This window comes from Procambarus clarkii, chromosome 70, assembly GCF_040958095.1.
Source record: "Procambarus clarkii isolate CNS0578487 chromosome 70, FALCON_Pclarkii_2.0, whole genome shotgun sequence".
Classification (NCBI taxonomy): Eukaryota; Metazoa; Arthropoda; class Malacostraca; order Decapoda; family Cambaridae; genus Procambarus; species Procambarus clarkii.
The window spans coordinates 4,571,705-4,586,036 of NC_091219.1; positions in this window are offsets into that span (position 1 = coordinate 4,571,705).

The following is a 14,332-nucleotide window of genomic DNA, read 5'->3' on the forward strand; positions in this document are numbered from 1 at the left end:
GAGGATACAACTGACGATTTACTATAAAACCAGAAAAACGGCCAGCCTACTCATGAGAAACTCTCCAGACACAAAACAGAACGCTTTAAAAGAGACTAATGTCGTCTATGCCTTCAAATACCCACTTGGGGACTGTAAGCTCCAAAAAACCCAGTATATAGGCAAGACAACAACATCTCTTTCTAGGCGTTTAACGATGCATAAGCAACAGGGCTCCATTAAGGAACATATAATCTCTTCCCATAACCAAACCATCACCAGAGAAATCCTAGTAAACAACACAGAAATCATCGATAGATACAGCGATAGCAGGCGGCTTGACGTTTGCGAGGCACTACACATCAAGAAGTCAACACCAGCAATCAACAGCCAATTATTGCACAAATATATTCTACCCACCTCAAGACTCCGCTCCAATATAGAAGCATCAAGAAATATGGACCAATAGGCTTTCTACAAACACTTCTATTCAATACCCATTGTTTCTGTTCTGTCTTGTGTTGATACTTTTAATACCCTATTAATATCCCCTCCTGTTCTGTCTTGTGTTAATGCCACATCACCCTTCCCACCTCACTCAAATGTAGATATAAAATCAGAGATACGTTCTAATCAGTTGTGTATTTGTGAAGTCTTTGAAAATGTAATAAGTTTTATGAAACGCGCCCGTGTCGCGTCAGACTAGAAATAAAAATGAATTTTGGAGAAGTGATTTTTGATTTACCTCCAACCGTGAAGCGTAATGTACGAAAGATTGAGAAAATTCGTGTTAGAATTATTAATCTTACTTTTTCGGTCATATTTAATAATATATATATATATATATATATATATATATATATATATATATATATATATATATATATATATATATATATATATATATATATATATATATATGTATATATATATATATATATATATATATATATATATATATATATATATATATATATATATATGCAATATATATGCATATATATATATATATATATATATATATATATATATATATATATATATATATATATATATATATATATATATATATATATATATATATATATATATATATATATATATATATATATATATGCAATTGACGATCACAAATACTGATCATTTTATGCGGAAAATCCACAGAGAAATATGAAATGAGGTGAACGTTTCGGCTTGTTAAAGCCTTTGTCAACACCAGACTGACTGAAGGAGAAGGGAGAAGGGGAGGATATATAGGCCGACACCTGACCAACCATCCCTAGGGAAAGAATTAACCAGAAACAGGTATAGCTTAGTTTAGAATGGTCAAAGAGGATTAATCAGTCAGAGAATAAGGATGAAAGATTAAAGAAAAGCCTCATGAACACACAATATATGAATATAAAATTATAATGAGACATTGTAAGCCTCTCTATCAGAGTTTTTTCTTAAACTGTTTTGCAATATTATAACTTAAAAATGGATCAAGTTTGTACATTCCAGTACTAACATTAAGAAGATTTGGACACTGACTGATTAGAGCAGAATCAATTAAATTCCGTTCCACAAAATCCCCACAATTGGTAATGCTTTTTGCCCCTTTCCAGTTAATATTGTGATCGCATAAACTCGTATGTAGATATAATGCATTAGACGTTTGGGCAGTTCTAATACTATAAGCATGTTGTGACAACCGCAATTGTAAGGACTTTCCTGGTTGTCCAAGGTACACAGAATCACAATCATTGCAGGGAATCGAATACACACAACCTGCTGTATCAGGGGAGTTTGTTATTAAATTGGATTAGATCGTACTATTAGTGAACACCATATTTATATTAAGTTTCTTAATAATCAGATACAATTTTTCAAGTCCACTCGAATAAGGTACCACAAATGAGTTAATAATTTCTGGTTTCGCCTTAGGGACGTGATTATAAAACGTACACTTGGCTTGTTCAAACGAGAAATCCAAAAACCTCTTAGGATATTGTAAACTCTTCCCAATTTCATATATTTTAGCAATATCTTCATCAAAAGACTCAGGGGCTGCATACCCTCAAAGCTCGTAGAAACATTCCTGAAAATACTGCCTGTTTAACTTTACTATGATGATTCGAATAAAAATGAACATACGACCCCACGTTGGTAGGTTTCCTATACACATTAAATTTGAACTTTCTAGTGACTCTATGAATCATAATGTCCAAAAACGGAAGAGTACCATTCTCCTCAGTCTCACAAGTGAATTTTACTGAAGGTACAAAGAATTGAGTTCATTAAGAAAAACTATCTAAGATTGCTAAGTCTTGAAAAGTATAGCAAGGTCTCAGTTGAAGATATTAATGTGTGCAAAGGTATGATGTATGGCGTTTTACTTAACAATTCTGTTCCTAATTGTCCAAGTCGATTTGTTCATGCATTCAAAAATCTCAAAAAAGATAGTTCATTACATATTACCAAGGCTGATAAGTCAAATGCAGTAGTTATTATGAATAAAGATGACTATGTCTGAAAAATGGAGTTACTCCTGGAAGACAGGGATACTTATCTATTGATTAATAGAGATCCTACTGAAAAAGCGATTGCACATTTTAACAAAACTCTTAAAACTGTGTGTTAAGGCGATAAAGAGTTAATATCTAGGCTAACAAGTCGATCCCCCTCTCTTCTTTACATGTATGGTCTTATAAAAACTCATAAGCCATATAATCCGGCAAGGCCGATTATTAGTTCAGTTGGTTCGGCGGCTTATAAACTCTCTAAGTGGTTAGTCAAAGTTTTGTCCCCTATAGTTGGTACTATTTCCAACTCACACTTGACAAACAATGTGGACTTAGTTAATAAGTCATCCACACTGAATTTAAATTTTGATTTTAAACTAATAAGTTTCGATGTGACCTCTTTATTCACTAAAGTTCCTATTGATGATCTGTTAGAATTTCTATGTGAGGAACTGCCTAAATATAATTTGAGCTTGCAGACCAATAAAGTATTGGAACTTATCAAATTGTGTATAAAAGACAATTATTTTAGTTTTAATGGAAAAATTTTCAAACAAACATTTGGTATGGCGATGGGCAATCCCCTTTCCCCAGTTTTAAGCAATTTGTATATGGAATTCTTCGAAACAAAAATCTTATCCAGGATTATCCCTGCTAATGTAATTTGGTTTACAGGGGCCATCTCCCCCGAAATATAAAGTTGTTGTAGGGTATTCATAATTTATTATCCTGATACATGTGAAAGGTGCTGCACATAGGCCAAGTTTCAGCATCTCAGCCTAAATAGAGACGGAGAAAAAATACAAAACAAAAAAAAAGACGAATTTTTCAACCATGTTCAAAAAATTTCACAGCCCACAATTGTGAACCGAAATCATTTATAAGACACTCAGCTATGACCTTACTATATAATAAAGATTTGCATGTCACATTATTTTCCTAGATGTATTTAGTGCAATAATACAGATTTTATAAAAGTTTCCCAAAAACGTATGCAACAAAATGAGGTGTATCATTATTTATAAAATCAATAAATCTACGTAGATAAGAATAATGACATGCGTTTATAGAGGCGTATTTTCTACATATAATGTGCAAGTTTCATGTAAATAGAATAATAAATAAAGGCTGTGAAATTTTATCTAGTTTTAAAAGTTGGAGTTGCGTAGCGCGCTCTCAAAGTTTCTCTACCTGCGGTCACTCGTGAGTGGTGATTTACGCATTGCGGCCAGCTCGTATGGAGAGCTCGCATGCATCTAGCTGTCAATGCTTCTCTCTTGTTCGTTTGGTAAGTCATATTGCAGTACAAATAGCTAAAAATCCAAAAATAGCATGTTCTGGGAGATATTGTGTGAGCGCGTCAGCATACATCCTCTCTCCATGAGAGACACGCAGTCACTGACTGCACCACCCTCGTGTCAGACCATATGTTGTGTTGCCATATGGTTAGTTTATATTCATTTTATGCATAACATGTTATTTTCAACGCTATTACGAAAAATAAGACATCTACAACGTAAGATACAATACCCCGCGGCGTACTCACGGCGCGAGGACCAGATTCACGAAAGTTGCAGCGGGAAATTTGACTCTAATTACGTTATTTTTCAAGATATCATTAAACAACCCGTTCTCGCAAATTTAATAAGTCAATATTGACTTATTAAATATGTGCATAGGTGACATACTTAACATAATAGATACCCTTAAAAAGATTCATAGAAAACACCGACCTTACCTAACCTTGTTAGTATCTTAAGATAAGCATCTTATTGCTTCGTAATTACAATTATTACCTAACCTATAATAGGTATAGGTTAAGGAATAATTGTAATTACGAAGCAATAAGATGCTTATCTTAAGATACTAACAAGGTTAGGTAAGGTCGGTGTTTTCTATGAATCTTTTTAGGGGTATCTATTATGTTTAGTATATCACCTATGCACGTAGTTAATAAGTCAATATTGACTTTACGAATTTGCGAGAACGGGTTGCATTAAACGGTTTGGACCACAGTGTTGCCAGAACGTTGTAGTATTTTTCGTAATTTTTCGTAAATATTCCATTTTTCATCGGATTTTCGGTGACATGGCCCCTTAGGTATGTTGATGATATTTTGTGCTTATGGCCGTGCGACAAAGACCAGATAGTTTTTCTTAATGAACTCAATTCTTTGGTACCTTCAATAAAATTCACTTGTGAGACTGAGGAGAATGGTACTCTTCCGTTTTTGGACATTATGATTCATAGAGTCACTAGAAAGTTCAAATTTAATGTGTATAGGAAACCTACCAACGTGGGGTCGTATGTTCATTTTTATTCGAATCATCATAGTAAAGTTAAACAGACAGTATTTTCAGGAATGATTCTACGAGCTTTGAGGGTCTGCAGCCCTGAGTTTTTTGATGAAGAGATTGCTAAAATATATGAAATTCGGAAGAGTTTACAATATCCTAAGAGGTTTTTGGATTTCTCGTTTGAACAAGCCAAGTGTACGTTTTATAATCACGTCCCTAAGGCGAAACCAGAAATTATTAACTCATTGGTGGTACCTTATGCGAGTGGACTTGAAAAATTGTATCTGATTTTTAAGGAACTTAATATAAATTTGGTGTTCACTATTAGTACGATCAAATCCAATTTAATAACAAACTCCCCTGATACAGCAGGTTGTGTGTATTCAATTCCCTGCAATGATTGTGATTCTGTATAACTTGGACAAACAGGAAAGTCCTTACAATTGCGGTTGTCACAACATACTTATAGTATTAGAACTGCCCAAACGTCTAATGGCATTATATCTACATACGAGTTTATGCGATCACAATATTAACTGGAATGGGGCAAAAAGCATTACCAATTGTGGGGATTTCGTGGAACGGAATTTAATTGAGTCTGCTCTAATCAATGTCCAAATCTTCTTAATGTTAGTACTGGAATGTACAAACTTGATCCATTTTTAAGTTATAATATTGCACAACAGTTTAGGAAAAAACTCTGATAGAGAGGCTTACAATGTCTCATTATAATTTTATATTCATATATTTTGTGTTCATGAGGCTTTTCTTTAATCTTTCATCCTTATTCTCTGACCGCTTATTCCACTTTGACCATTCTAAGCTAAGCTATACCTGTTTCTGGTTAATTCTTTCCCTAGGGATGGTTGGTCAGGTGTCGGCCTATATATCCTCCCCCTTCTCCCTTCTCCTTTAGTCAGTCTGGTGTTGACAAAGGCTTTAACAAGCCGAAACGTTCACCTCATTTCATATTTCTCTGTGGATCAGTATTTGTGATCGAGTGATCAGTATTTGTGATAAAATGATCAGTATTTGTGATCGTCAATTGCATATATATATATATATATATATATATATATATATATATATATATATATATATATATATATATATATATGTCGTACCTAGTAGCCAGAACACACTTCTCAGCCTACTATTCAAGTCCTGATTTGCCTAATAAGCCAAGTTTTCCTGAATTAATATATTTACTATAATTTTTTTCTTATGAAATGATAAAGCTACCCTTTTCACTATGTATGAGGTCAATTTTTTTTTATTGGAGTTAAAATTAACGTAGATATATGACCGAACCTAACCAACCCTACCTAACCTAACCTAACCTATATATATAGGTAAGGTTAGGTTAGGTAGCCAAAAAAAGCTAGGTTAGGTTAGGTTAGGTAGGTTAGGTAGACGAAAAAACATTAATTCATGAAAACTTGGCTTATTAGGCAAATCGGGCCTTGCATAGTAGGCTGAGAAGTGAGTTCTGGCTACTAGGTACGACATATATATATATATATATATATATATATATATATATATATATATGCAAACAAGCCTGAATGGTCCCCAGGACTATATACAACTGAAAACTCACACCCCAGAAGTGACTCGAACCCATACTCCCACAACTGGTATGTACAGGGACGCCTTAATCACTTTTAAGTTTTCAGTTGTATATAGTCCTGGGGACCATTCAGGCTTGTTTGCATTTGTGTTCCTCACGTGTGCCCCAAAGAATGAGGTGATTTGATAAAATGCTATGCCCAAGATTACCATCCGAGTGCCGGCGGGGAAGTGGTTCATATAGCCTCGGCTATCACTTCCTTATGTCCGGTCGTGATGGTCAAGCGGATTAAGGCGTCCCTGTACATACCAGTTGTGGGAGTATGGGTTCGAGTCACTTCTGGGGTGTGAGTTTTCAGTTGTATATAGTCCTGGGGACCATTCAGGCTTGTTTGCATTTGTGTTCCTCACGTGTGCCCCAAAGAATGAGGTGATTTGATAAAATGCTATGCCCAAGATTACCATCCGAGTGCCGGCGGGGAAGTGGTTCATATAGCCTCGGCTATCACTTCCTTATGTCCGGTCGTGATGGTCAAGCGGATTAAGGCGTCCCTGTACATACCAGTTGTGGGAGTATGGGTTCGAGTCACTTCTGGGGTGTGAGTTTTCAGTTGTATATAGTCCTGGGGACCATTCAGGCTTGTTTGCATTTGTGTTCCTCACGTGTGCCCCAAAGAATGAGGTGATTTGATAAAATGCTATGCCCAAGATTACCATCCGAGTGCCGGCGGGGAAGTGGTTCATATAGCCTCGGCTATCACTTCCTTATGTCCGGTCGTGATGGTCAAGCGGATTAAGGCGTCCCTGTACATACCAGTTGTGGGAGTATGGGTTCGAGTCACTTCTGGGGTGTGAGTTTTCAGTTGTATATAGTCCTGGGGACCATTCAGGCTTGTTTGCATTTGTGTTCCTCACGTGTGCCCCAAAGAATGAGGTGATTTGATAAAATGCTATGCCCAAGATTACCATCCGAGTGCCGGCGGGGAAGTGGTTCATATAGCCTCGGCTATCACTTCCTTATGTCCGGTCGTGATGGTCAAGCGGATTAAGGCGTCCCTGTACATACCAGTTGTGGGAGTATGGGTTCGAGTCACTTCTGGGGTGTGAGTTTTCAGTTGTATATAGTCCTGGGGACCATTCAGGCTTGTTTGCATTTGTGTTCCTCACGTGTGCCCCAAAGAATGAGGTGATTTGATAAAATGCTATGCCCAAGATTACCATCCGAGTGCCGGCGGGGAAGTGGTTCATATAGCCTCGGCTATCACTTCCTTATGTCCGGTCGTGATGGTCAAGCGGATTAAGGCGTCCCTGTACATACCAGTTGTGGGAGTATGGGTTCGAGTCACTTCTGGGGTGTGAGTTTTCAGTTATATATATATATATATATATGTCGTACCTAGTAGCCAGAACTCACTTCTCAGCCTACTATTCAAGGCCCGATTTGCCTATTAAGCCAAGTTTTCCTGAATTAATATATTTACTATAATTTTTTTCTTGTGAAATGATAAAGCAACCCTTTTCTCTATGTATGAGGTCAATTTTTTTTTATTGGAGTTAAAATTAACGTAGATATATGACCGAACCTAACCAACCCTACCTAACCTAACCTAACCTATATATATAGGTAAGGTTAGGTTAGGTAGCCAAAAAAAGCTAGGTTAGGTTAGGTTAGGTAGGTTAGGTAGACGAAAAAACATTAATTCATGAAAACTTGGCTTATTAGGCAAATCGGGCCTTGAATAGTAGGCTGAGAAGTGCGTTCTGGCTATTAGGTACGACATATATATATATATATGTCGTACCTAGTAGCTAGAACGCACTTCTCAGCCTACTATACAAGGCCTGATTTGCCTAATAAGCCAAGTTTTCATGAATTAATTGTTTTTCGACTACCTAACCTACCTAACCTAAGTTTTTCGGCTACCTAACCTAACCTAACTTATAAAGATAGGTTAGGTTAGGTTAGGTAGGGTTGGTTAGGTTCGGTCATATATCTACGTTAATTTTAACTCCAATAAAAAAAATTGACCTCATACATAATGAAATGGGTAGCTTTATCATTTCATAAGAAAAAAAATAGAGAAAATATATTAATTCATGAAAACTTGGCTTATTAGGCAAATCGGGCTTTGCATAGTAGGCCGAGAAGTGCGTTCTGGCTACTAGGTACGACATATATATATATATATATATATATATATATATATATATATATATATATATATATATATATATATATATATATATATATATATATATATATATATATTAGTATATTTTGGTAGCAGTCTTTCCTGTAGACATATTTTATTAAATATGACCGAAAAAGTAAGATTAATAATTCTAACACGAATTTTCTCAATCTTTCGTACATTATGCTTCACTGTTGGAGGTAAATCAAAAATCACTTCTCCAAAATTCATTTTTATTTCTAGTCTGACGCGTCACGGGCGCGTTTCGTAAAACTTATTACATTTTCAAAGACTTCACAAATACACAACTGATTAGAACTTGCATTTCCCTGATTTTATATCTACTTTTGAGTGAGGTGGGAAGGGTGATGTGGCATTACATTTGAGTGAGGTGGGGAGGATGATGTGGCATTAGAGGATATTAATAGGGTATTAAAAGTATCAACACAAGACAGAACACGAAACAATGGATATTGAATAGAAGTGTTTGTAGAAAGCCTATTGGTCCATATTTCTTGATGCTTCTATATTGGAGCGGAGTCTTGAGGTGGGTAGAATATAGTTGTGCAATAATTGGCTGTTGATTGCTGGTGTTGACTTCTTGATGTGTAGTGCCTCGCAAACGTCAAGCCGCCTGCTATCGCTGTATCTATCGATGATTTCTGTGTTGTTTACTAGGATTTCTCTGGCGATGGTTTGGTTATGGGAAGAGATTATATGTTCCTTAATGGAGCCCTGTTGTTTATGCATCGTTAAACGCCTAGAAAGAGATGTTGTTGTCTTGCCTATATACTGGGTTTTTTGGAGCTTACAGTCCCCAAGTGGGCATTTGAAGGCATAGACGACGTTAGTCTCTTTTAAAGCGTTCTGTTTCGTGTCTGGAGAGTTTCTCATGAGTAGGCTGGCCGTTTTTCTGGTTTTATAGTAAATCGTCAGTTGTATCCTCTGATTTTTGTCTGTAGGGATAACGTTTCTATTAACAATATCTTTCAGGACCCTTTCCTCTGTTTTATGAGCTGTGGAAAAGAAGTTCCTGTAAAATAGTCTAATAGGGGGTATAGGTGTTGTGTTAGTTGTCTCTTCAGAGGTTGCATGGCTTTTCACTTTCCTTCTTATGATGTCTTCGATGAAACCATTGGAGAAGCCGTTATTGACTAGAACCTGCCTTACCCTACAGAGTTCTTCGTCGACTTGCTTCCATTCTGAGCTGTGGCTGAGAGCACGGTCGACGTATGCGTTAACAACACTCCTCTTGTACCTGTCAGGGCAGTCGCTGTTGGCATTTAGGCACATTCCTATGTTTGTTTCCTTTGTGTAGACTGCAGTGTGGAAACCTCCGCCCTTTTCCATGACTGTTACATCTAGAAAAGGCAGCTTCCCATCCTTTTCCGTCTCGTAAGTGAAACGCAGCACGGAACTCTGCTCAAATGCCTCCTTCAGCTCCTGCAGATGTCTGACATCAGGTACCTGTGTAAAAATGTCGTCAACATACCTGCAGTATATGGCCGGTTTCAAGTTCATGTCGACTAAGACTTTTTGCTCGATGGTACCCATGTAGAAGTTTGCAAACAGGACACCTAGGGGAGAACCCATGGCGACCCCATCTACTTGCTTATACATGTGCCCATCCGGGCTCAAGAAGGGTGCCTCTTTAGTACAAGCTTGGAGTAGTTTCCTCAGAATACTTTCTGGCATGTCAAGAGGAGTACAGGCTGGATCACGATACACTCTGTCGGCTATCATTCCGATTGTCTCGTCCACAGGTACGTTGGTAAACAGCGATTCTACGTCCAACGAGGCTCTTATCCCTGTGGCCCGTGCGCCCCGCAGTAAGTCCACAAATTCCTTTGGAGACTTCAGGCTGAAGGCGCAAGGAACATAAGGAGTCAGCAGGCCGTTGAGTCGCTTTGCCAATCTGTACGTGGGTGTGGGTATCTGGCTAATGATTGGCCGAAGTGGGTTTCCAGGCTTGTGCGTCTTGACATTTCCATACGCATATCCAGGTTTATATTCCCCAATGATCTTTGGCAGGTGGAGTCCGGATTTCTTGGCGTTCACAGTTTCGATCAGTTTGTTGACCTTTGCTTTTAATTCGGCTGTAGTGTCCTTCGTTACCCTTTGGAACTTAGTTTGGTCAGAGAGTATGATGTTCATTTTCGCCAGATATTCGTCTTTTTTAAGAATGACATATATTGGCGACTTGTCACCTCTCCTGACAACTATCTCCTTGTTCTCGCGAAGGCTTTTAGCTGCCGCTCTAAGCTCGGGGGACAGTATGGTGCTTCTGTAGTTGCCTCGATTCTTTCCTCCTTCTGCAATAAGTTCTGCTTGTAAGGTATCTTTGGTAGTGACCTTCTTTTGTGTCTCGAGGTCGAATATGTCGTCCAACAGAATTTCCAACTCCACTTTCCGGGCCATTTCACTCGGTCTGGACATAACATGACAGTTTATGCCCAGATTTAGGAGAGTGACTTGGTCCTCAGTGAGGTTAATTCCTGCAAGGTTCAGGAAGCCATCTCTTGGTCGTGGAATTGCCATAGGTCCTCCATATAATGTTGTTAGTTTCTTGATAATCCTTGTTTCAGTGCTGAGGCACCCTTGTTAAAGAGGCACCCTTCTTGAGCCCGGATGGGCATATGTATAAGCAAGTAGATGGGGTCGCTATGGGTTCTCCCCTAGGTGTCCTGTTTGCAAACTTCTACATGGGTACCATCGAGCAAAAAGTCTTAGTCGACATGAACTTGAAACCGGCCATATACTGCAGGTATGTTGACGACATTTTTACACAGGTACCTGATGTCAGACATCTGCAGGAGCTGAAGGAGGCATTTGAGCAGAGTTCCGTGCTGCGTTTCACTTACGAGACGGAAAAGGATGGGAAGCTGCCTTTTCTAGATGTAACAGTCATGGAAAAGGGCGGAGGTTTCCACACTGCAGTCTACACAAAGGAAACAAACATAGGAATGTGCCTAAATGCCAACAGCGACTGCCCTGACAGGTACAAGAGGAGTGTTGTTAACGCATACGTCGACCGTGCTCTCAGCCACAGCTCAGAATGGAAGCAAGTCGACGAAGAACTCTGTAGGGTAAGGCAGGTTCTAGTCAATAACGGCTTCTCCAATGGTTTCATCGAAGACATCATAAGAAGGAAAGTGAAAAGCCATGCAACCTCTGAAGAGACAACTAACACAACACCTATACCCCCCTATTAGACTATTTTACAGGAACTTCTTTTCCACAGCTCATAAAACAGAGGAAAGGGTCCTGAAAGATATTGTTAATAGAAACGTTATCCCTACAGACAAAAATCAGAGGATACAACTGACGATTTACTATAAAACCAGAAAAACGGCCAGCCTACTCATGAGAAACTCTCCAGACACGAAACAGAACGCTTTAAAAGAGACTAACGTCGTCTATGCCTTCAAATGCCCACTTGGGGACTGTAAGCTCCAAAAAACCCAGTATATAGGCAAGACAACAACATCTCTTTCTAGGCGTTTAACGATGCATAAACAACAGGGCTCCATTAAGGAACATATAATCTCTTCCCATAACCAAACCATCGCCAGAGAAATCCTAGTAAACAACACAGAAATCATCGATAGATACAGCGATAGCAGGCGGCTTGACGTTTGCGAGGCACTACACATCAAGAAGTCAACACCAGCAATCAACAGCCAATTATTGCACAACTATATTCTACCCACCTCAAGACTCCGCTCCAATATAGAAGCATCAAGAAATATGGACCAATAGGCTTTCTACAAACACTTCTATTCAATATCCATTGTTTCGTGTTCTGTCTTGTGTTGATACTTTTAATACCCTATTAATATCCTCTAATGCCACATCATCCTCCCCACCTCACTCAAATGTAATGCCACATCACCCTTCCCACCTCACTCAAAAGTAGATATAAAATCAGGGAAATGCAAGTTCTAATCAGTTGTGTATTTGTGAAGTCTTTGAAAATGTAATAAGTTTTACGAAACGCGCCCGTGTCGCGTCAGAGTAGAAATAAAAATGAATTTTGGAGAAGTGATTTTTGATTTACCTCCAACAGTGAAGCATAATGTACGAAAGATTGAGAAAATTCGTGTTAGAATTATTAATCTTACTTTTTCGGTCATATTTAATAAAATATGTCTACAGGAAAGACTGCTACCAAAATATACTAATGTTAAAGTGCACGACCCAGCAGCAAGGAATCAAGCCTTCACGATAAAATATCGCCAGGATCTGATTCGTGATCAGATATACAAGGCAGAGAATGAAATCAAAGACAAAAAAACGCAACTACTTCATGCTACAAACGAGTGGAGAAATAGCAACATCGACCATAGTATCCGTACCCGCATTGAACAACACCTCGACATCCTCACAGACCAACATCACCTCAGCATTGAAACAAGGATTATCAAGAAACTAACAACATTATATGGAGGACCTATGGCAATTCCACGACCAAGAGATGGCTTCCTGAACCTTGCAGGAATTAACCTCACTGAGGACCAAGTCACTCTCCTAAATCTGGGCATAAACTGTCATGTTATGTCCAGACCGAGTGAAATGGCCCGGAAAGTGGAGTTGGAAATTCTGTTGGACGACATATTCGACCTCGAGACACAAAAGAAGGTCACTACCAAAGATACCTTACAAGCAGAACTTATTGCAGAAGGAGGAAAGAATCGAGGCAACTACAGAAGCACCATACTGTCCCCCGAGCTTAGAGCGGCAGCTAAAAGCCTTCGCGAGAACAAGGAGATAGTTGTCAGGAGAGGTGACAAGTCGCCAATATATGTCATTCTTAAAAAAGACGAATATCTGGCGAAAATGAACATCATACTCTCTGACCAAACTAAGTTCCAAAGGGTAACGAAGGACACTACAGCCGAATTAAAAGCAAAGGTCAACAAACTGATCGAAACTGTGAACGCCAAGAAATCCGGACTCCACCTGCCAAAGATCATTGGGGAATATAAACCTGGATATGCGTATGGAAATGTCAAGACGCACAAGCCTGGAAACCCACTTCGGCCAATCATTAGCCAGATACCCACACCCACGTACAGATTGGCAAAGCGACTCAACGGCCTGCTGACTCCTTATGTTCCTTGCGCCTTCAGCCTGAAGTCTCCAAAGGAATTTGTGGACTTACTGCGGGGCGCACGGGCCACAGGGATAAGAGCCTCGTTGGACGTAGAATCGCTGTTTACCAACGTACCGGTGGACGAGACAATCGGAATGATAGCCGACAGAGTGTATCGTGATCCAGCCTGTACTCCTCTTGACATGCCAGAAAGTATTCTGAGGAAACTACTCCAAGCTTGTACTAAAGAGGCACCCTTCTTGAGCCCGGATGGGCATATGTATAAGCAAGTAGATGGGGTCGCTATGGGTTCTCCCCTAGGTGTCCTGTTTGCAAACTTCTACATGGGTACCATCGAGCAAAAAGTCTTAGTCGACATGAACTTGAAACCGGCCATATACTGCAGGTATGTTGACGACATTTTTACACAGGTACCTGATGTCAGACATCTGCAGGAGCTGAAGGAGGCATTTGAGCAGAGTTCCGTGCTGCGTTTCACTTACGAGACGGAAAAGGATGGGAAGCTGCCTTTTCTAGATGTAACAGTCATGGAAAAGGGCGGAGGTTTCCACACTGCAGTCTACACAAAGGAAACAAACATAGGAATGTGCCTAAATGCCAACAGCGACTGCCCTGACAGGTACAAGAGGAGTGTTGTTAACGCATACGTCGACCGTGCTCTCAGCCACAGCTCAGAAT